Genomic DNA, 25,166 nt, shown 5'->3' on the forward strand with positions numbered 1-25,166 from the left:
GAGGTATTACATGGAATACTTCCATGTTGATGTCTTAATAAATTATGTTATTTTTTAACCATATAATCCTTTGTTCTGAATACAGTCCTCTAATCTTTCCTTCTAGACCACAGTTCCCTGACCTCCCCAAGCAGACATGGCTGAGAAATCCTGGGAGCTTCTGAGATGCTGTGAGGCCAGCTGTATCTAGAGGCCCACACATTCTCCATCCACAGTGTAGAAAAAGCAAGACAGGGCTATCTCTCTGATCCAAGGACATCTTCACAACCTGTGCATCTATAGATCTGTAGAGGAGAAATGACCTGTAGAGCTCGCTGAAGAGGAGGAATGAATTAGCTGACTTAAACATTTTGGAGGGATAGCTCAGATCATTTTGCAGAAGAGTCTCAGTAATCTTCCTGCTACTGTCCTGAGATTCCTTGCTGGAGAAGTGAACAGAGTTGAGACAGACTGCCTTCTTCTTATGGAAAATCCTTATGAGTCTGGGAAGTCTGTGCATTGCACTTAAAATACAATTCAAATCACGGCTGGCATTAACTGTATCTGGTATTTCTCCCATTCTAGGAGCAAAGCAGCCTCAGTGGTGCTGTCCAGAGTGCTACAGATGCAGCAAATACACTTTTTGTCCAGAGAGTAAGACAGCTGAGCTGGCCAGATAACCCTATAAAAATGAAAATGATCCAAGAATGTATGGAACTATAGAGAACTGCAGCTCCAACCATTGGATTAGCTCTCTGTTTTTGCAACTGAAAGTGTGTTCTCTTACTGTTTAAAAACTGCTGTGTGCTGACTCTAAGTCCACAGACCCTATCCTCATGCAAATTTCACAAACTGACTTTACACCATGGTGCTCTGACTATATGGTTGCCACATCTACAGAGAGTCATCTTATAGCTGTAAGATGAAAGAACATATTCACATATACAGCCTTCCCTATGACAGTTTCTGTACTGAGGGAAGAGGCATCAGTTGGCTTCTATGTTGTTCTTAAAGATGTATGACTCCTTCATGCATTTCTGCCACTTGTCTCCAGTGCTAATCCTTGCCTAACAAATGAACAAGTTTCTCACAGGCTCTGCTTGAAAGGTTTCCCCAGCCAAAAGGTAGAGAAACCCAATATTTTTTAAAAGTGCCTTATTTAATACATTTTCAGGGAAACGTCCTTCTTCAAGGTCACACTCATGCTTACTTTCTCCTTGCCCTCCCAGTGCTTTTCAGGCTGTTAACTGCTCTGTTTTCCTTATTGCTCAGGCTACACTTAGAGCCCTTTCCAAAGCTGTAAGATGGAGATAGGATTCATCATTGTTGTTATTAACTGTCCTCGAGTCAACCTCAGCTCATGGTGACCCTGTAGATCAGACATCTCCAAGCTTCCTTATCTTCCACTGCTCTGCTTGCATCTTGCAAATTCAAGCTCATGACTTTGCTGATTAAGTCTATCCATCTGGCCTGCAATCTTCCTCTCTTTCTACTACTTTCTACATTCCCTAGCATTATTGTCGTTTCTAAGGAATCATGCCCTCTCATGATGTGGCCAAAATCCAGCATGGATGAGCACAAGAAGGACTTCCAGGTATTTTGGCACGTTGTCTGATTGGATAAATGGTAAATTTATGCAGAAGAAAAGTGAGGGGAAGAGAAAAATAACAGAACTGTCCTGAAAGCAAAAAATCTGGGTCATTTCCTGCAAAGCAAAGGCCTCTTCTGGACCTAAAATAGCCAGAGGAAGGGCAAGGACATAGGGAAATTGTCCTCTACATCCTCTAGGAAGCTAGAGGCAATAGTAATTTATGTGGGGCAGAAGGGCCAATGCAATCCCCCAGCCCTTGGCAGTAACCTACTGTTGGGGAATTCAAGTTTCCTAAGGCTTCAGCCCTTGGTAAGGAAACAAAAATATCAAAAATATCAAAGCCAAGCCTGTTAGGGTCTTGCTAGTAAATCAGCAGAGCAGCAGAAACTTGTATACGAACTGAGGCTGACACAAGTAGCTTGTAGTTTAAAAAACAAAACTTTACTAATGGCTTAAATCTACATATACATGGAAGCTACATCCTAACCTATCTAGTGAATAGTTCAGGTAAAAGAAGGAGTTTGTATCTCACCATCTTTCAGAGGAAAGCTGAGAGAGCATGGTGATGGAGAGACCGAAGGGAAAGCAGGAGTGTGCGAGAACTTCTTAAGGAAGTTACTTAGATCACATGATCTGTTTACCAACTTACAAAGGTATTTATTGCCCCTGTAATTTAGCAGGACCAAATGGCATGCAAATAGAGATAGAAGACAGCAGAAATGCATGCAGGAAAATCCTATCTATCTGAGGAGGGGGAGAGAGAATGCAATGATTTTCCAACACCTACTCCTACCTTAAAGGATAGTAACAGCAACTCTCTGGGACCTATTTGGAATAAAATGTAGATCAAAATTCATTAAACAAATAAACCTGACTTCTAGGCTCATTCTTACTGCTCATGCAGACAATAATCAAGACTGTATTGGACATTAATGTATTCTTTACTGTGTTTACGCTTTTATTTGCAAGATCCAAACACTTTTCTCCTATCCTCATGTACTTCCTAGTAATTCTTGTCAATCACTACAGCTTTTTACTCCTTAGTTGAATGCAATTCTTTTTCCTACCCTGCTACATGTCAGTATTTTCTGAATTCCAAATCCATGTGCTGCTGCTTGTTCTGGTTTATTTTGGGGGCTAGAGGAGGCACAGCTTTCTGTGTGCAATAAGTGTGCTGTGTGTGTTAATTTTTTTATTATCCAACCATAACCAGACTTTTGTGCTCCATCTGAGATTGGTGCAGGAACAAGGAGTTTGGGAGACTTCCTGTGGTATGGTGAGGGTGAAAGTGCTACTGCCTACAGCCACATTTCCCCTGAAAGCAACGGTGTGGTTGTTGGAATTGGAAAAACAACTGGGGAGCTATCAGAACTGGGGAGCACTGTGCTTCTTATTTTTGATTTCAAAGCAATCCCAAACAATGCTTTTGCCACCTCATTTCATTTCCCCCTTGACCAACATATTTCCAGGGAAAGATCTCTCTTCTCTTGTATGAGAGCAAGGATATTTTTTAAAAATCTCTCTAGATCATTAGCATTGATTACATAAGTTGTACAAAGGTATCACTGTGGCTGCATCCACACTGCAGAAATAATCAAACTTGACATTAACTGCCATGGTTCAGTGCTATGGAATTCTGGGAATTCTAGTTTTGTTCATCATTTAGCCTTCTCTAGTGCCACAACAAACTACAATTCCCAGAATCCCATAGCACTAAGTCATGGCAGTTAAAGTGGTATGAACCTGGATTATTTCTGCAGTGAGGATGCAGCCTGTGTCTCGTTTCTCATTCCTGCCCCATGTTGCCTCCAGTAAATCTCCACGTTGCACTTTTGAAGTGTTCACACTTCTGTTTCTCTACCCATGCTTTGTTGCAATTTAGAAAAAAACAATTCCTTGAGCTCTAGTGCAAAAGTGGAAAATTGTAATGGTGCTCTATTCTCTTTGTTTGGTGAAGGCAAGATCTCTCTCCCATTGCCTCTCTCGCTCTCTCTCGCTCTCTCAGAGTGAATTGCGATACTGGAAGGGACAGAATACAGAGTAAGGGAGGTGATCTTGTTCAGAAATGAAATTAGACTATGTGAAGTTTGCAGTATATTTGAAATTAAATCTGGGGAAAGGTGTGGTAGGGCTTGGACACTCACACGTAACTCACAACACACATCACAAGCAGGATGCTCACAAATTAACTGAAAAGTTCTGCCTTTGTACTGAAGTTTTTTTCAAAAGTCAGGCGAGGAGCATCTGACCAGGGAAGTAGCAAGATGCAACAAATGGTGCAGTATAAATTAGCATAATTTGCCAGTCTGAATAAGCCCCTAATTTACTTCTAAACTCCTCTCCCTTTCATTATAGATTCACATTTTAGATCATGAAAAGAACAGTGTCCTGGTTTGGCATGAGGCACAGGGAAAGTAGACAGCAACACCGTTGTGTCCGACCAGTTGTTTCAGACAGAGTAAATTTGCACCTGATAAACAAGAGTTGTTTCAGGGTTACAACAAGTAGACTTGAGCTGCCAGAACCTTGGACCTCTGGGTAACCTATTTTTCCTCAAAGAGAGCTGTTGTCCCAGCAATAGACTTTAAAGGGCTCTGGTCTTCCTTTGGTTCCACCTCTTTTGGTTGCTGACTGTAGTCCTTAAAGGCCCATTGTCTATTCCTAGAGTCTTGTGCTTCCAAATGGCCAAAGATTCAGTGGACCTTACCACATGTGGGGGGGTTTACACTCAGATCCGCAGTCACTCCTGTTCCTGCAATGCGAAGCATGATGTTTTTTCACACCAGATCCAGAGTCACTTCTGTCTAGCAATGCAAATTAAGGTTAAAACATGATGTTTTACCACACCTGGTTGCCTTTCTGTTGCCCTTCCAAATTTAGGGGGAAGCCAAGTCAGTTCTATTCCAAGCAAGTCACGTGATGCGGATTCAAGCAAAGTGGAGTGAGTGCACATTATATTACAACACCGGAGGGTTCAATGATTCGAATCGGCACCCTTACACATGCTCAGTGGGGCTCTGGATGCTGTCCTCCTTCCCTGCTCCCTCCTTAGCGGTCATCCTTCATCAGGGTGAAGAATCAGCCAGGGGATGATGGGATAGGTCGCTGGGGCCAGGATTGGGATGCAGGAGAAGGCAGGGGATGGTGGGATAGGTCACTGGGGGTCTCTGGGGGCAGGATTGGGATGCAGGTGAAGGCAGGGGATGATGGGATAGTTTGCTGGGGATCACTGGGGCCAGGATTGGGATGCAGGAGAAGGCAGAGGATGATGGGATAGCTCACTGGGGATCACTGGGGCCAGGATTGGGATGCAAGAGAAGGCAGAGGATGATGGGATAGGTTGCTGGGGTTGCTGGTGCCAGGATTGGAATGCAGGAGAAGGCAGGGGATGATGAGGATGATGGGATGGGGGGCAGGGGGGCAGAGTGGGTGAGATGGGGTGGAGGAGGGGAATGATGGAGCAGGATGCAGGGGGCCAATTGGGGCCACATCGGAGTGGTTTTCCACACCAGACCAATTTGAAGTGAAATCGAAGTGAGCTTGAATGTGAATTCTGTGAATTCCCTTTTTTTCTGAATTCATCAAAATGAGGGGTCACTTTGGAATCACTGCGGAAGCCCCATGGAAGGAGCTCCCATAGAAAGGAATGGTGTCTGAAAAAACATTCACGAATGCGCATCGTTGGACTCACAGTCACGTCGGAACTGACCTGCAAAAGCTCTAAAAATCTCCGTGTGATAAACTTCAATGTCAGGGTCCCCTGTGCAGGTTCCCAGTGCCATATGTTTTTATTATTTTAAGTTGATTATATTTTAAATGTAGTTTTGGTTTTAAATGTCTTTTAATATAATGAGCAGGTGCTAGACCTAATGATGAGAAAGAGGGGGAGGCGAGACACTGTTACTGAAACTTTCCAAGGTTGTTTGGACTGAGAAAGGAATGCAGGTGGTTTAGGGGTGTGGACATGTGGAGAATTAAAATATTGAAATTGACTTTTGAACCCAGTTCTGGAAAGAAATAGCTTTCTGTTCTGAGCTGCTACAATAACCTCTTTCTGGTTCATCCATGTAGCCTGGTTATTGAGTTAGCTAGAGACAGGGCACCACACTCAACATGTTCAGAAGTCATGTTCAGACTGAGAGGTTAAGGGAAGGCGCATGGGCCAGGAAGTCATAGGACAAGATACAGAGGGCTGTATCTGAAGCTGGGTGACATGCGGTCCATGCCCTCGTGTGGATGATCTAGGATATCAGAAAGAAGGCATATAGCAAATGTCATTGTTTTAAAAGAAGAGTCAGTTAAAAACAAATCATGTAATTCTGTCATGAAGCAATACTGGGGAGCATCTCTCAACCAAATGAACCAAATCATCTCCAGTGATCAATCTCCTCAGGTAGCAGAACTAGGAAAGAGCCAGCAGACAAAGCTGGACTCAACAACTCAGTGGTCTAGTGCAATTTCCCATAATCCTTATAGCCAAAGATTATGATTGGTGTGGGCAGTGATATTTAGTTAGTTAGTTAGTTAGTTAGTTAGTTAGTTAGTTATTTCAAGGATTTATATCCCGCCTTTCTCCCACAATGGGATTCATTCAGTGATGAGGGCAGAAAGGGTGACATTCAAAATGCATTTATTATTGTAGGAAAACCGTATGTTATTAAATGGACTTTGTGCTCTTCTCAGTTTGGTTTAGGTTTTGGGTTGATAAGAATAGGATTTTAAGTACAAAAGTGGGGTATGCTTTTGAATGGTTTCTTATAGTTTCCCAGTGATGGCTTCCCTCAGAATTTGGCTGGGAACCAACATTACAGAGTGTAGAATCACTGTCATTTGAGCTAGGAAAGCATTTCATGAAAATTACATAGTTTTAGTCTGTCAGTCAATTATCAACACATATTTAAGTCATTACCAATGTAAGCAGATATGTTTATTAATGAGGCCTTCTTTCATACAATAACAACAAAAAGGCAATAGTTAACACTGACTGCGCTCAGATTCTGGATTCCAAATTTCTTAAAGAAAACCATTTGTTCCCAGTGGCAGCTGGTGGCTTGCATGTTAGTGGGAGGATAAATCCGATCCAGATTTTATTCTGAACTTTAAAGGATCTACCCAAAGTACTGAAGCTATTTAGAAATGAGATTCAGGGTCTTGAATAGCTTCCTTTAAAGCTCAGATGAAAATTCACAGGAAGATTCACTACCACACTGACACGGAAGGCAACCTTCACAAAGATTGTTTCTCTAGTTTTTGAACATAAGAAAAGCTATGATGTCAAATGAGACTAAAGGCCACCATTCTGTTCCCACAGTGGCCAAGCAGTGGCCCATGGGGAGCCAGCCAGCAGAACATGATCACAAATGCTCCCGCCATCTCATGTTCTCTGGCAGCTGCTCCACAGAGGCATACAGCCCCTGGCACTGAAGGAATGTCGCAACTCCTGTTTTGTTACCCATTTCTCTGAAAAAACTGAAGGAAGGCATGGTAGAGAGCTGTTTATAGGGAAGACAAGAACATATTGGTAGGAGGACTGCATCTGGACTGCAGAATGATCTAAGTTGACACCACTTGGCTGCCGTGGCTCAGTGCTATGGAATTGTGGGAACTGTAGTTTTGCAAGACATTTAGCCTTCTTTATCAGAGAGCTTTGTGCCACAACAAACTACAATTCCATAGCAATGAATCATGACAATTAAAGTGATCTCAACCTAGGTTATATCTGCAGTGCGGCTGCAGCAGAGGATGCTATCGTTTCAGCAAGAGATGAGCTCAAGTGATAAGGATGTATGGTTTTGTGTTACACCAGCACAGTGAACGTGGTGAAGGAACAGTGGATATTGTGCTGAAGAGGTTTTAAATATGAGTGACAGGTGTATGCATCTTACAAAGAGTGTCATGAGCATCAGATTTTACACCTCTCTTGTGCATTCCTCCTTGTAAAAACTTTGCTGTTTTACAAATCTCCACTAGATGGCAGGGGAACCTTAGGATAAAGGTAAAGAAATAAGAGAAGTATCAATGCAGACCTTCACAAATTATTTAGATGACATACAGTCCAGCACTATCATTCCCTGCTGATTTGATGGCAGGAAGAATCTGCATTGACACAGGAGAGCTATGCTGCTTTGAAACACATGTTGTGCAGACTTGTGTTGCGCCCTGCTGTCTGAACGGATTAAAAATACGTTTTGAAAAGTGGCTCTCTGATTAAAATATGATTAAAATGATCATATTTTGAGCCACAATTACTTCCTTTTTTTAATTTTGTATTAACCTCATTAATGTCTAGAAGCGTTACCTATTTGATTAGCATAGTCTTCACAGTTCTGCCAGCCTCTTATTAATGACAGAATAAGAATGCCATGGCATCTTAGCCATTATACTGTGCATAACCTGTGCTACCCAAAGTAACCTCAGTAAACTCCTTTTGCGGTCACTATATGATCTGGGTGTAACATATCAGAAAGTAGATGGCTAGGAAACAATTTTCCATGGTTCCATCCTGTCCCACTCAAACAAGAATCAAATGGGGAAGCTTTGGGGAAAAGTATATCCCATGTGTCAGTTGCTCAGCCCCTCCTCATGGGAACAAGACTGGTATTGAACATTAACCCTATTACCACTCTGTCCCATATAGTCTTGGAGTCAAACATTACCAAAATGCCCTACCAGCAGGGCAGTGGGAATTACTCTGTGCCTTGAAATTGGTGGCCCTGTGGATGTTATTGGAATATAAACACCATTATCTCACACTATTGGCTATGGTGCCAGGGGATGATGTGAAATCCTATCCACATCAGCCCCTGCCACCATAGCCAACATTGTGAGATGATGGTGCTTATAGTCCAACAACATCCATAGAGCCACCAGTCCCCCAGTTTCAAGGGACAGAGTAGTACTATCCAACAGTACCTGGAGGTTCACTTGCCCTGCTATACTATAAAGCATTGGATCTATAACTGGATATGATGTGCTGTTTATAGATGGAGAAATTAGGTAAGCGCTGGCCAACTTTGGGGGGCTGATATGTAGGAGATGGTTCTTGTCTAAGCCATCCAGTGCCCCTCAAAAGCTTTCAGTGCCAGGAAATGCAGGGGCAACACTATCCTATGATGTTTTGCATTTTAGCTTGACAGGTAGTGGTAAGTTTTTAAACAGACACATCAAATCAGTTGTTAAATAGTGAGTCATGTAGATAAATTCAACCAGTCTACTTGAAGAAAGCGGATAAGAAGAAAATCAGTTCATCTGAGATGTGATGCTGAAAAAGAGTGCCAGGGATATTGTGGACAGCCAAAAAGACAAACAATTGAGTCCTTGAACAGGTTAAGCCTGAAATCTCCCTGAAAACCAGAATGTCCAAACTGAGGCTGTCATACTTTGGCCACATCATGAGAAGGCAAGATTCATTAGAAAAGACAATAATGCTAGAAAAGGTAGAGGGAAGTAGAAAGAGAGGAAGACCACATGCTAGATGAATAGACTCAAATAGGGAGGTCACAGGTCTGAATTTACAGGTCCTCATCAGAGCAATGGAGGACAGGGGGGCTTGGAAATGTCTCATCCACAGGGTCCCCATGTGCTGGGATCACCTGAAGGGCAGTTAGCAGCAACAACAAAGCATTACAGAGCAATGGATTCAAACTACAGGAAAAGAGACTCCACCTAAACATTAGGGGAAACTTTCTGCTGGTTAAGAACTGTTTAACAGTGTTACAGGCTGCCTCGGAGGTTTTTAAACAGAAGCTGATGGCCATCAGTTGGGGTTGCTTTGATTATGAGTTCCTGCATGGAAGGGAGTTGGACTGGATGGCCCTTGTGGCATCTTGCAACTCTGTGATTATATGATTACTATTTAGGCCATAGTGTTACTTGGCATCTTTCCCCACCTCCCATGTGTTAGAGTTGTGTTTCATTGTGGTTGGAGAAAATTTTATGCCTTGTATATTTTAAATATCCCCACAAATCATTTTATTTAAAAGACAGTATGTGAAATGTTTTATTTCTTTTTAAATAGAGACTTAAATTGAGTTTTATGCAGAAGATTTCAGTTCCTAACAGTCACTTTTTATTGTGTAATTCACACAGAATTAGACCTATATGGCTAGGGTTTTATGATATTGTTACCTGAAGGTGTTATAACCAATAACCCTGATATTCAATTACCTGCTTTCTACAGATTTTTAAAATTACAACAGTTTGCTTTTTTAGAAATAGGAACTGTGTTGGTTATCATTTTGGGGGGGCAAAAAAAAGGGGGGCGGCGGCACTGACTACTACTTAAAATTACAGTTCCAGCTCATGGGTTTTCTGGCCCTGGGTGCTCTGGTGTTGTGGAATATCATTGAGAGAAAACAGTCAATCAAAATAGGGAGGACAAACAAGTTATGGAGAAAATGCCATTGTTTTTGGCTTGTGACATTGGGCAGTCAGACTTGCTAATTCCCCACAGATAATGATAGACAGGAATTTGGACCCTCAAGACAGTACCCACAAACACTCCTGTGAATATAGAGCATTTTGATATCCCACAATATACTGAAATTCTCATTGGGGTGAGAATACTGTATACAGAAAATGTATCTGGCAGCCACCTCACTCTATCTAATGATAGGGATGACCTTGCATATAATGAACCTGCATCTGAGCAATGCAAACTCCCAATGTTTCTCCCACATAGACAAATGTCTAACCACTGGTCTTAAAGTTTAATGTTTTTGTTTTTGTTGAAACATGGAGAAGCGGTTGTTTCTGTTTCATTCAGAAGTGCAAAAGCAAACAGTAGGGCCCTCAAAAAAGGCATCCCATCTGATCTTGGAAGTTAAGAAGGGTCTGCCCTGGTTAGTACTTAGATGGGAGACTGCCAATGAATACCAGGTGCTATGGGCTATATTTCAAAGGAGGGAACTGGCAAGACCATCTCTGAGGATTCCTTGTCTAAGAGGATCCTATGAAATTCATGGGGTCTCCATAAGTTGACAGGTCCTATATACACACAGAGATATGCACACATATAGACACAGGGAGATCCCTCCCAGCCAATCTAGAAAGCTGGCCCATGCTTGTATTTCAGATTGCTGGTACTGAAACAGCTTTTCATCAGGGAGAAAGCTACAGCATGGCCATGATAACTGGAGGTTTCTGGAAATTGTGATCCAAAAATGCAATCTTTCCCAGCTCAGGTACACCTGAAGCTATTTTGTCAAACAAGAAGGAATTGTCCAACATGGAAAGGAGAGGAAGAAATAGAGCAGCTTCCAAAGGATAGCATCAAACTCTTAGGAATTTGAGTGAGCAAACAAGGCCTTTTCCATGCAACTTTGGTGCTTCAGGGAAGATGGATCAGGTAGGACAGTAAGCACCAAGGCTTGAGAGGAACAGACAAACTGCTATGTTTGAGCAAGAGGGAGGTGAAGGGTTATCAGATGGGCCCAGGATGGAATGGGGCAGAACAATATTGGAGCCCACACAGCATGTGACCAGGACAAATGCAGTGCTTTCTCTTACTTTGTTTGCCAACTGCCACTTTATGCGGTTCATTTGCTGTTACCTGCATTACTTCATAGTAATGATAACAGTGTCTGCCCAGCAATGAAATGTAATAAAGAGAGGAAGTTGAAAAGCAATCCCTAGATAAGACTCATTTATGGGCAAGTGTTGGCAGGATGAATGGTCCACTGTGTGTGTGTATATCTGTGTGTGTGAGAGAGGGAAGGTAGAGAGGAGGAGATCTGCAATGTACTGACAAATTCTCACCAAACTCTCAACTACTTTCACTGCTTTCATTTTTTGCAACTTTTTTGCAGGCCAGGAGTATAGATGGAGAGTGGTGAAAGCATAAGTATTCTGCACCATCCAATTGAAATTGTCCTTCAGTCCCCGGATTTCTAGCACTGCAGTCACTTAAAACTTTAGTTGAGCATTTTGAACTACAGTTTAGGCATCCAAAGAAAAGGGGCAGGCAAAGTTACCAAGGGAATGTGAACACAGCAAATAGAAGAGTCCTAGGTGTGAATGAAATTGTCACAGAGGGAGTGCCTCTGGAAAAATGTAAATACCTTTCCTTCTGCCAGATGTTGCCTAGCCAATCCAAAGAAAACTTGATGTGGCTTGCTGGAGCTGAAAGCTGGCCAAACTAGGAATCTCTCTGTCTCTAAGCTACAGTCATTAAGAGTCATCAAGTGAAGCAGCAGCAGAGGACAGGTGGCTTCCAGATGTTGCTGGATTGCAAACTCCAGAAGCTCTACACAGTAGAGCCAATGTCAAGAGATGCTAGAAGTTGCTCACCAACAGCAGCCAGAGGCAGAGGCTGCCATGTCAGTGGGATGATGGTTGGATTCAATAGTAATGGATTCAGTCTGCAGGAAATTGCATCTAAATGTTGGGAAGGACTTCCTTATGATAAAGTGATAAATCAAATATGCTTCCTCGGAGAGTGGTGGAGTCTCCTTTTTTAGAGGTTTTTAAACAGAGCCTAGATGAAGTGCTTTGATTATTCAATTCAGTTCATATTCATTATGGTCATAGACCAGCACAGGTAAAAAGGGGATACAGAATAAAAACACAGGTTAGAAACAGTATTTAAAATATCATTTCAAAATCCAGTATAGCAAGACAAGATTGGTACGAGTCTGATACAGAGGTCTTTGCCTGATGAATTTTAACTGCAGCTGCACAGAATCTGGCAACATTATATGCACAATATACTTGTTGCAAGCTTTCAAAGCTCCATGGGCTTCTTTATCAGGCAAGATGTTACAAACTAAACATGAGAGAGAAAAACACAATTGGAGATGTTAGTCAGGTGCCTGCATGACTGTGTTTTCTCCAATTGTATTTTCTTCTTCTCATATTTAGTTTGTAACATCTTGCCTGATGAAGAAGCCCATGGAGCTTCGAAAGCTTGCAACATGTATATTGTGCATTTCGGTTGGCCAATAAAGTATCACTGATGGATTTTTCTTTGCATTTGTTAAATGGCCAACACAGCTAGCCCTGCATGCACCTAGTCTTTTTAGTTTGTATACTTGGTGCCTGTCCTATCTCCAATGTTGTTGTTACATCTTGGGAGATAATAATAATCATAACCATTAAAAGTGGGAAGTGGGCTATTAGTAATGTAGTGAATAAATTGATTTTTTTAATGTGCCTTCAAACTGACTCCAACTTATGGTGACCCTATCTTAGGGTCTTCTTGCCGAGATCTCTTCAGAGGAGGTTCACCATTGCCTTGCTCTGAGGGTGAGAGCATGTGACTTGCTCAAGGGCTTCAAGTGGATTTCCATGGCTGAGCATTTGAATTCTGGTCTTCCAGAACCCTCATCTCATGCTCAAATCACTACAGTATGCTGGCTGTAAACAAAAAATGCATCTGTCAGTTAAAAGGAATTATATAATTTACATGAATAATTCCTTGAGAAGATAAGAAAATTATTTTAGTCCCCATGTCAGTTTTACAGACAAATTCTGATACCCTGCCCCAAGATAGAAATGCTATTTAAATCAATATCTGCCTGCATCATTATGCCAGTGTAAAGCTGCCTGCTGGATGACCTGCCCTAGTGCCAGCAGAAGGGATGAAACCAAGCCTGGAAAAACCACCAGGAGACTAAAGGCAAGGTGGAAGAGGCAGAGGGCCAAAGTGGGAAGCAGCCTTTCCCACTCCAGGAGCTTCCTGCAGGTATGCTGGACCACAACTTCACCATCTCTGGTGATTCCCATCAATTCTGACAGCTGGGGCTGATGGCTGGGGCTGATGGCAGCTGCAGTCCAATACCCCTTGAAGGCTACCAGACTGGGTCTAGAAGAAGCAGGGAAGTTGTAGGAAATAGAGGCTGAGGTCAGAAAAAGATAGGCCTGTTTTTGAGCCCAGGCAGAGAAAGCCTCTGTAATGGCAGATGAGAAGTAGGTGAAGAAATGGGAAGAGGAGGGAAACGAGGGGAAAGAGAGAGGGTGAAGGAGTAAGAAGAAAAGTGCACATTTTAAGGAGGGGGTTAGAAACACTCTAGGTTTCTCTTTATTTGTTAAACCATTCTTTTCCAGCTTTTAGTTTAAGAAGGCTCACATCATCATCATTATCAACAACAGTAAATATAGTATTTCAGTGTTATGGTCCAGTCTTATGGTCCAAATGGTTTATTACATCTCTTGTACATGTGTGTATACACAGAGAAAGACTGAGAGAGAGAGAGAGAGAGAGAGAGAGAGAGAGAGAGAGAGAGAGAGAGAGAGAGAGTTATTCCCAAGTCTTTATAAGACCCAGTTTTCTTGTCTCAAAAGACTGGAAAGTGAGGCAAGGAATAAACCGCTTGACCAAAGAAAGGCCATGGCCACCTGAGTAAGAGCTGGCATCCTCTTTCCCTGCCCACTGTGCCCTCTCCCCAGATTCATTTCTTCCTCCAGGTTCCAGGAAGCAAAATGGTCAGGAGGGCCCCTTCATTCCTGTTTTCCATTGCTGTCCTCCTTTCCTCCTCCCTAATGTACCATAGAGCTTCTTCCTAAATGTGTAAAAGCAAAACAGAGCGAGCCAGAGTTCAGGGAAATTTTTACTGTTCCCTCTGGTCTTTCTCTGTGGATGATGCTGGAGATTTGACAAGAATGAAGGTTCCTTTTAGGCAACAGGTACCAAGTATAGGCCATAGCCTAAGAAAGCTTATAATCATTATTAGGAGAGCCAACAGACTACAACTCTGGAGAACAGAATTCAAATCCCTACTCAGCCACGACAACCCAGCGAGTGACCTTGCGCAAGCCACACTCTCTCAGCCTCAGGAAGGCAAAGGCAAACCTTCTCTGAACAAATCTTGTCGAGAAAATCCTACCATAGAGTTGCCATAAGTCAGAAATGACTTGAAGGCACTCAACAACAAGGTAGCAGTACTATTACTGTTACTAACTCAGGCTCACACACTACCCTTTGGGACCCTTATGGAGGAAAAGTGGGATGTAAAATAAAATAAAATACCAGGTGTTGCCCTTTGGAGTTCAGTATCATCTGTGATTCATATTTTGTCCACAAATCTAGGAATCTGGCGGGATAGTATGGGGCCTTCCAAGGAGTGAGGTTGCCAGTTGTACTTACTTTTACTAATCCAGTCTCTGATATTTATACGAACATCCAAAATCCACCAGACAGTGTTACCTTTATTGGACCAACCAAATGCAAAAACAAAACACATACTGCAAACCTTCAAAGCTCCACTGGGGTCTCTGAAAGCTTGCAACAAGTATATCGTGAATTTTGGTTTTTCAGATAAAGGTATCACTGGCTGGATGTTATTGTATTTGCTACATGGCCATTAGGGCTACCCTTGTATATGATATTTATACTATAAGTTGTGATCGTTGTGGTTGTTTCTGTTGTTCTTTTCTTCTTGCGCTAGAGTTGGTTCCTTGCATCTCCTACTCCAAAGATCCCCCTCCTTGGATGCTTTTGAGTTTCCTGATGCTCAGACGCAGGTGGCTTCGCTTGAAAGACCTGCCTTGGCCTTCTTGCTGGGGATGGGGCTTGTGGTGTTTTGCCAGGCATTACAGGGAACTGAGAGAGTGTGTGTGAACCCTCAGGAGATCCTCTAACCTGGAAGACTAGACTCCTCTGCACCAGGTCAACCTTTATGGAGCCTTTTTTAAGGGGAGGAAAAGGGGGATTCAGGTTCTCCAGAGAGCAAAAATGCTCCCAAGGTCTTTGGATTTGACAAGGTTCACCCCTCAGGGAAAACAAGTCCTCCTTTGGAAAGTTGGAGACTCTGAAGCCAAGCGAGAGGCAGCTTCTAGCCTTACTTTGAGGGGAAGGGTCAGCCAACTATTACCCAATGGTTACCGTACTGACATTCCCTGTAGTAATAATACAGAGACAGTGTGGCCGTTGGACTAGGACTCTGGAGACCAGGGTTCGAATCCCGGCTGGGCCATGGAAACCCACTGGGTAACCTTGGGCGAGTCACACTCTCTCAGCCTCAGAGGAAGGCCACCTCATGATAGGGTCGCCTTAAATCAGAAACTATTTAAGTTAGGCATACAATAACAACAACAAGAACTGTGTTAGTCTGACTCCTTCGCCAGGAAAAGATGCCTTCTTTGCATGCTGAGAAGAAACTTTCCTAAGATGTCTGTAACCTACCTTTTTCTACCTTATTTTTCTTGCAACATGAAGCTAGCTAGACCTGTGTGTTACTTCACACCACATGATTTTGTAAGTAAACCTGTTTGTTATTCATTTTAACCAAGTGGCTGTGTGTTTTGATTGGGGACAAGTGAGACTGGGAGATATAGTGGACCTAGTTTTCCTGCTCGCCCTGTTCCGCTGTGTTTGCTCTGTTAGTGCGATTAAACAGTCCTGAGTTTCTAGCGATTCTCAAGAAAGTGATATTCCACCAAAAATCTCAGTAGGCAAAGGGTGCTGGTTGCACATCTGAGACTCAATGAAAGGTAGATATTGGTAGCTTGAGCTTTCGTAGGCTTGGTCCACATCCTCAGAGGCAGCAATAATAATAGCACTGCAGACTTGGAGGAGTGTTTTTGCTGAGCGGGAGAAGTAGCTTTCTTCCTCGGGTGTTACAATCCCTTTTGGGCTGGAGGAGGAGAGGAAAGAGACTGCTTTCACCCCTGTGCCCCAGGCAGCAGAGGGGCTTGAACGTGGCTCGGGATAAGCCTTGGCTTATCCGCACCGCAGATATAATCTGATTTGGCACCACTTTAACTGCCACGGCTCCGTGCTATGGAATTCTGGGAAGTGTAGTTTGTTAAAGTGGTGGCAAAGCGGGTTCTGTCTGCGGTGCGGACACAGGCGGTGTGTTTCTTGGGAAGAGGGAGTCCCCTCCCCTCTAAGCCCCCCTCCTTAGCCCAGAAAAGTCCCCGCAGGTGGATAAGGAGGGATCGCAGAGCCTCAGCCTCCCGGCTCCCTGCCAGGCTTCTCCGACTGCGCCCGGCTCCGGAGGAGGAAGGTAAGGGCTCGCCTCGGGCGGACCGGGGGCGGCGGGCGGCTTTCTGGGGCGCTGGAGGGGGCGATCTTGTATCCCACTGCCTTGGTCCCCGGAGGAGGAGGGAGCGGTGCCTTGGGGAAGAGCAGGAAAGATGAGAAAAGAGAGAGAAGGGCTAGGGCAAAAATCAAGGAGGAGATAGGGAATCAGCAAGAAGCAGGAGGACTTGGCATCCGTCAGGCAAGTGGAGAAAAGGCCCTCTCCCTTCCCACCCTCAAGCCAGCCCCCCTCTCCCAGCCCCTGCTCCAGCCGAAGAAGGGTCCGGAGCAAGAATGCAAAGTCTGCCGTAACAATGTAGAAAGAGACCCCGCAGCATCTTGGAGACTAACTGCAAGAAAGACGTTGGCAGCAGGAGCTTGCCTCAGGTGTGCATCTGTGGAAGGAGACTGAAGCCGACCAAAGCGCATGCTGCCCACTTCTTGCTTTCAATTAGTCTCCCAGGTGCTCTGGAGCAAGGACTCCGATCTGGTCCTCAATGGAAATGAAACGCGGCTCCAAGAGGCTTAGGAACAAACCAAGAAGCCAGCACCGGGAGCGATGGGGTGCCCTTCCTCGCCCTGGCCGCCCCCTCCGAGAGCACCCTCTGGATTCCCAAAGAGCCTCCCACGAAGCGGTCCAAGCCCTCCCCAGGGACCCCGAGGGAGGGAGACCCGCCACTCACATCCCATGCAAACACACCCAGAAGCACACAGATTATATATATATATATATATATGTGTGTGTGTGTGTGTGTGTGCGCGCGCGCGCGCGCGCGCGCGCGCGCAGAGGACCCCCTTTCTCTTCCCCTACAGTCCCTGGCTCTTTCGCCTTCTGCTTCCTCTTCCTCCTTCTCCTCTTCTTTTTCCACTACTTCTTCTACTTCTTCTTCCTCCTCCTCCTCTTCCTCCTCTTCTTTTTCCACTTCCTCTTCTTCTTTTTCTTCCTCCTCCTCCTCTTCTTCTTCCATTTCTTCACTTTTTCCATTTCTTCTCTTCCTCCTCCTCTTCTTCTTCCTCCTCCTCCTCCTCCTCCTCCTCCTCCTCCTCCTCCCAGGCCCCCTTTGCCATGATTCAGGCCTTGGTAATTAATTTGGCATTTCAGCCAAGCCCCTGCTCGGGATAAAGCGGCCATTCATCCCGGCCGCCTAATCTGAACACAATCTGGAAGAAAAGCTTTCAGGGAGACAGAGAGGGCCTTTCGCTCCCCGTTCAAAAGAGCTGTCACTCCGTCGGCATAAATCGGGCCTGATTATTTCGGACCGGGCTCCGGCCTCGCCTCCCCCTCGAAAGGCCCAAGAGACGCGGCTGCTCCCTTTGCGACACAGGGACCCGGCTTTGGGAAGAATCTTGCCCGAGAAGACGGCTGGGCGGCGAGGGGGGCTTTCTTTCAAAGAGAGAGATCCCTTGGGGCTCCCAGGGTGACCGCGGGTCCTCCTTTTCCAGGACATGCCCTACATTTCAGCTTTCCTTCCAGGAGGAAGTTCAAAATGCCCACCAGTTGGAGCATGGCCAGGAAGCATGGCTTTGCATTTGGATGCGTGTTTTGAACTTTCACTTGGCAAGGCCCTACATTTCTCTGGACTGTCCTACATCCTGCAGGGCCTTGTCCTCCATTATGGTGAGGACATCTGCCTGGGAGGCCTCTGGAAAGGGCCAAAGCAACCATCCCCGGTTGCTTTGGAAAATCAGGGGGCTCTTTCACAGGGGAAAGAAGGGGGCGATCCCGTCTAAACCCCAGGATCCGAAGCCCAGGGGTGCATCCACACTGTAGAGATGATGCCATTTGACACCACTTGAAGGGCTGTGGAATCCTGGGATTAGTGATTTGACAAGGTTCTTCGCCTTCTCGCCCGAGAGGGCTTTGTAGTTGTTGTTGTGTGCCTTCAAGTCGTTTCCGACTTATGGCGACCCTATCCTGGGGTTTTCTTGGCAAGATTTGTTCGGAGGAGGTTTGCCCTTGCCTTCTCCTGAAGAGGCTGAGAGCGTGTGACTTCAGTGGGTTTCATGTCCAAGCAGAGAACCGAGCCCTGGTCCTCTAGAGTTGTAGTCCAGTACTCAAACTACTACGCCACGCTGGCTCTCTCAAAGAGGGCTTGTGCTTCACCAAACTACAAATTCCAGGATTCTGTAGGATGGAGCCCTGGCAGTTAAAGTGGATTCAAAGTGCGTTATGTCTCCAGTGGGGATGCACCTCCGCTTTTAAAACCTTTCCCTCCACATCGTGTGAAGCCCCGTGTGCAATGACAGTCCACAGATGTCTCCCCTGGTATGGGGTCAATGTGGTGTAATGGTCTGAGCCTTGGGCCAAGACCCTGAGAGACAAGAGTTGGGATCCCGGATCGGCCATAGAAACCCACTTTAGGCAAGTCACACTCTCTCAGCCTCAGAGGAAAGCCAAGGCAAACTCCCTCTGAAGAAACTTTAACAGGCTTTCTTTAGGGTCGCCATAAGTCGGAAACGACTTGAAGGCACACGACAACATTCTTACAGTCCCTGTCCATCTCTTTCTAGCAGGAAATGGAGCCATCAGTGGCCCCAAACTATGCCCTTTAAGAGATTTTGGACTTCGGCTCCCAGAATCCCAGACTTATTGTCCAACATGGAGTCCAAAATCTCTTAAAGAGCACAGTTTGGGGACCTCTGAACTAGATTCTACCCCGCAACGAAATCTAGAGCTTAAAGAGACATTAAACCATGATCTCGCTTTGCCCTTTAAGACCCCCAAGCCCATGAGATCCAAAGGCACTTGGCTCAAGAAAAGAGGAGGCAGGTTTCAGTTTGCCTTTGAGAGTCAGGGATGGAAAGAGGAGATGAAATCTCTCCGGTGGAAATCAGCACCTTTTCGCCTTCCTTTCCCGGGATCTGGTCAAACTACAAATGCCTGGGTCTGTGGCGCCTTTCAGGTCGAAAAGGCGGAACTCCTCTCGGGAAACTCCTTGTGACCACTCTCCAAGGGATGCAAGTCCAAAGAGCCAGCCAATATCTCCAGTAACTATTATTATTATTATTATTATTATTCATAGTAAGGGTCAAATAAAATAAGAAAAAAGAAAGAATAAAAACCTGCCAAGAGGCGTACAATCTAAAACAACGTGACATGATTCAAATACTACTTAAAATAATACTAACGAGTATATAATAAAGACAAAGGGAGCCGCAACAGCCTCTAATCATAATGAACTGGTTTGAGTTCGAATCCCGGCAAACCTACTGAGTGACCTTGGACAAGTCACACTCTCTCGGCCTCAGAGGATGGCAATGGCAAACCCCCTCTGAAGGAAATTTGGCAAGAAAAACCCAGGATAGGGTCGCCTTAGGGTCGCCGTGTTTCGGAAACGACTTGAAGGCACACAACAGTCACAACAAATGTCACCCCTCAGGGACCTCTAAATACCGTTAAGGCACCACATTCCGCCCGATCTTGGAAAACAAGCAAGGTCGGCCCTGGTTAGTGCTTGAGGGGAGACCGCCAACGAATAGTAGTTACTGTGGGCTATTATTTCAGAGAAAGGAACTGGCAAAACCACTTCTTGGGCTTCCTTGCCTAAGGTAACCCTATAAAATCCATGGGGTCACCATAAATCGACAGGCGACTTGAAAACACTGTATATCTGAATTTCCTCCTGCTGGCAAAAACAGTAGATTTGTATCCATCTATGGATTCAAGAAACCAGGGCTTGAAAATATATTTTTTAAAATCCAAAAAAGCAAACCTTGATTTTGCCATTTTAGAGAAGGGACACCGTTTTACTATGCTGTTGTATTTAAAGGGGCTTGAGCATCCACGGATTTTGGTGTCCACGGGGGTCCTGGAACCAAACCCCAGCGGATACCAAGGACCCACTGTATTATTTGCCTGAGAAACCCTTATGACAATAAGTCTACAAGTGACTTGAGGACCCTCGATGTCCCCCAACGTGGGAAGGGTCTTCCTTGGAAAGTGTGATTCTTTAAGTCTTCAGCTGTTTCCCTCGGCGGTGCTTGATCGATAAAGAGCATTGACAATAGGCGTTTCACTCATTCATTTATTCATTCATTCCGTCGCCGTTAGCCAGGGGGTGAATGCGTGTGAATGAATGCGGGGCAAAGTTTTCATAGGAAAGATGTGCTGCGTTTGACTTGGCTGGAGAGTCGGAGGCCGATGGTTTGCAAAGATCGTCTTTCTCGCTGCAACCCTATAGGCGTTTCTCCTGTGGTTGAATTTAAAGGGCTTTACTTCTGAGCAGATACACAGTTTGTTATTGTTGTCCACCCTCGAGCCGAGCTCAACCCATGGCGACCTGTGGATGAGACATCTCCAAGACTCCCTGTGCTCCCCTGCTCTGCTCGGGCCCTACACATTCATACCCATAGAGTCCATCCATCTGGCATGCAGCCTTCCTCTCTTTCTGCTTCCCTCCACCTTTCCTAGCATCGTTGTTTTTTCCAGTGAATCCTTCCTTCTCACGATGTGGCCAAAGTAAGCCAGCCTCAGTCTTGTCATCTTGGCTTCCAGAGACATTTCTGGTTTGATCTGCTCTGGGGCCCATTTCTTTGGCTTCTTGGCTGTCCGTGTCAGCACTCTTCTCCAGCAGCACATCTCAAATGAATTATTCCTCTTCCTATCTGCTTTCTTAACTGTCCAGCTCTCACATCCATACATGGTAATAGGGAATACAATACACAACACACAAAAGGACAGCATTATTGGTGCAGGGGTTTTCCTGAGTGACAAGTTTGCTTGTGCTTCCCATTGCTCCGTAGTGAAAAGGAGCACAGTCTGTGCATGAAGGAAGCCCTTTAAAGACCAGAGACACTGGTTGCCTGGGTCTGTTGCACAGAGCAGCAAAAGGTTTGTTGCTGCTGTTGTTGTATGTCTTCAAATCGTTTCCAACTTACGGGGACCTGAAGGCAAATCTATCATGGGGTTTTCCTGTGCCTTGTCCTCAGCATGTATTGTTCAGAGGTATTTACTTGACTCTGCATATGATAGTGTAGTGTAGTGGTTTGAGTGTTGGACTAGGACTCCAAGAAACCCAGACTGAAAGTTTCTTCACAGGGGTTTACTTTGTTTTTAATCCTTTGCAGCTGAGAGAGTGAGGCTTGTCCAAGGTCACCCAGTGGGTTTCCATGGCCCAGTCTGGACTCGAACCCTGGTTTCCCAGTGTCCTAATCCAACAGCTAAACCATTACAACACGCAGGCCCTTAGCAAAATGTTTACTCAGGTGTTAGGTTTGTTGTGTTTTGTTGTTGTTGTTGTGCCTTCAAATTGTTTCCAACTAATGGAGACCCTAAGGCGAACCTATCGTAGGGTTTTCTTGACAACTTTCTTCAGAGGGGATTTGCCAATGCCATCCTCTGAGGCTGAGAGAGTGTGCCTTGCTCAAGGCCACCCATTCAGTTGCCATGGCACAGCCAGAATTGGAACCCTGGTCTCTCAGTGTCCGAACCCAGCGCTCAAACCACCACACACACACACACACACACACACACACACACACACACACACACTGTCTGTGTTGTGTTTTATGGAAACTTACTTTATTTTTTTTAAAAAAACATCCTGATAAATCTTTGAAACTCAAAACAAAATAAAAGCAAAATCTCTTTATAGAAATTTTGACAACTATTTTAAAGGTTTTTTATTTCAGGAACAGCTTTATAATATTAGAAATGCTCTCCTGGTCAGAAAGAGAATGACTGAAGGTATTCGCTGGATCAAAGCAAGGGCCCCTCTAGAAGGAGGGGGCATTTTGGCACTTTGCATGTTCTGGCCACAGCTCCCATCAGCCCCATCCAGCCTGGCCAAGGGCGAAAGAATGTCTTAGCTATAGTCCAAAAAGGACTCTGTCCTGGGGAAACATAATGCTTCTTAGCTAAGGTCTTCCAGAAACCCACAGACAGAAGACCCACAGGAAGACCTTCTCCTGTGCCTTGTCCTCAGCATGTATTGTTCAGAGGTATTTACTTGACTCTGCATATGATAGTGTAGTGTAGTGGTTTGAGTGTTGGACTAGGACTCCAAGAAACCCAGACTGAAATCTCTGCTTTGCAATGTCCCATGGGCAAGTCAGCTTTTCTCAGCTTCAGAGAAAGGCAAAAGCAAACCTTGGAATACATTTTTGCCAAGAAATCCTGTGAGAAGTTTGCTATAAGTCAGAATCCACTTGAAAGCACATAACAACACCACAAATATGGAAGCTCCTGTTGACGCATCATTCATTTTGAGTATGGGGGGGGGGAATAACCCTTCTAGGTTTAAGTTTGGAGTCTGTTAGTAGACTGAAGAGAGTGGGGTTTTTTAATAGACAATTTTGACAGAGCCTGGCTTGCATGTTCAGAGTCTACTGGCTACCAGGAAGCAACAACAAGCCATGACAGTCACAATGAGCAAGCACTGTTTTCAAACTACAATACATATTATTCTTTGGATCATATATTAGTATTCTAGAAAGTAACCTGTATCTGCAGAATGTGTCATAATGTTCTAGAACAGGGCTCAGCGTGTTGTGCGCATGTTTCACTTAACTTGAAACCAATAAGCCCTTGCAACATTTTCTAGGCTTAAGCAGACTTTTTTCTTTGGCATCACTGAACCTTTGGCCTTATGGACACTTTCTGGCCTTTCTACTTCACCTTCATATGGTTGCTTTCCAAAGTCTTATATGTAAGCTAATAAGTTCATTTTCCTCTGTCCCCCATGTATACAGTTCTCGTGTGTGTGTGTGGGGGGGTGTGTGTGTGTGTGTGTTAAGTGAGAGGGACATATGTATCTGTAAGCACACACATGAATTCAGGATAACATTTAATGCATCTCATGAAGTGGACAGCAGCCCCTGAAAGTGTATGCCAGAATAAATGTGTTGGGTCTAAATGCAACTGTTGGTCCCAATTAGAATTGACTTACTAGCATATGTTGACTCACTCCTATTTATTGGATGGGTCCCTTCTAACAGGATTTGAGGACTGGGCTTTGAACTACCACACAATTCCTTGTTGTTTTTGCTGCGATGGAGTGATGTGAAGCCCCCTGGGAACCTATAAATCATATCCCTTTAGCCACTTTAAAGGCACGAATTGCCACTATGAAAACAAGCAAACAAAACATCAAAGGACAAAAGTGGGAAACTGCTGACTTTTAAACAGCAATAAATGGGATAAGATGAAGCCTGCAATAGAAATCAAGTGATTTTACAACTGGGGAAAAAAAGCCTGATAAACTTTAAGAAGTTTGTAGGCATACCTTCCATCTGTGACTTCTTATATTAAAAGAAAAGAAATCTCAAAGGATTTTTTATTTTAATTTTACCCAGAATGATACAGATCACAGTGTAGAAGTGGCTAAATCATTGTAAGAATCATAATGAAATGCTATCTTGATTACTTCTATTTTTTAAAAAACGTACGTTGTGGTGGTTACAAGTTACAAACATGATACAAAGGTAAACTTGGGGGGAAAATACCATTATAATATCAAGAAAGAAGTATACCACCTTTGAAGGAAACAGTAAAAGATCAATACTAACCAAACATATTTCTCTGGATTTGAGAAGCAGGAGGACAATTTTGCCATGCAGGCTTATGCTGATCCTTCCACACCTTTGGAAAGTCAGTGCAGCCTGTTTTGTTGGAAAAACAAAGCCTTAGAAATGTGAGATCTCATTGCTTCAGTACCTCTGGCAGGTGGGTAGCAATGCCCAGTTGTTTTGAAGGGGGATTAAAAACTGCAGGACACAGAAAATTTCCAGGTGCATTTATAACACCTGTGCAGCATGGAATCGTAGACAAGTCTGCCCAGAGGTCTCTCTGTGCTCAGCGGGACTCCTTCCCACACAGGAACGCCTAGGACTGCAGCTGAAATGTCTTACTGTGCTGCTCGCCTCCTTGTTATTTTCACTGCCATGTTTTTATGATCCAAGGTCCAGTGAATGGGCTGAGAGAATCCTATGCTATAGGACAGTGCAATCCAGGCAGTTTAAGGATCAGTGGGAAAGTAATATCTCTAATACCTACAACATCTATAACAATAAAAGAGGGTGTGTGTCTATATTTCCACTGTAACTCCAACACAGTGAAAACTAGACACTTGAAACATGGCATGGATACTAAGGGGGCAGAGGGATGCACCCCGTAGTTACGATTTATTTCAGAAATAAAATTGATTACTTTAGTTAGTGAATTAAAATCTTTCTGTAGCTTGCAGTACATCTTTTAGCTGTTAGGTGCAAGACCTGTCCTGTCCTGTCCTGGGGTAACAAAACTGGAAGCAGTTCTGTACAACAGTACCCAAAAACAGAGATAGCTTTATTTGAACAACCAAAATGCACAAAATACACTTGATGCAAGCTCTCGAAGCTCCAAGGGCTTCTTCATCAGGCAAAGGCCTTAAGAATCATACAGGAGAAAGAAAAAAAATGATGAAGTTAGAGTCACAGGCCTAAATTTTGTTAAGATGTTGTTATTGTTGTCCTCAATTAACATGATGCAGGATATTCATGTAGGCAATGAGCATTACATGGTATTTTGGCCAGTCCACAAAGAGATCATGGTTGTGGTTTTTTATTTTTCCCCATGTGGACAATGTACTTACTATACTTAAGAAGTTGTAACTAAGCATGCACCCAAAATAGCGGTGTACGAGTGAGCATGATAGACATGTT

The sequence above is a fragment of the Sceloporus occidentalis genome, unplaced genomic scaffold, assembly GCF_023333645.1.
Source record: "Sceloporus occidentalis isolate IW3139 unplaced genomic scaffold, rSceOcc1.0.p SCAF_1, whole genome shotgun sequence".
NCBI lineage: Eukaryota > Metazoa > Chordata > Lepidosauria > Squamata > Phrynosomatidae > Sceloporus > Sceloporus occidentalis.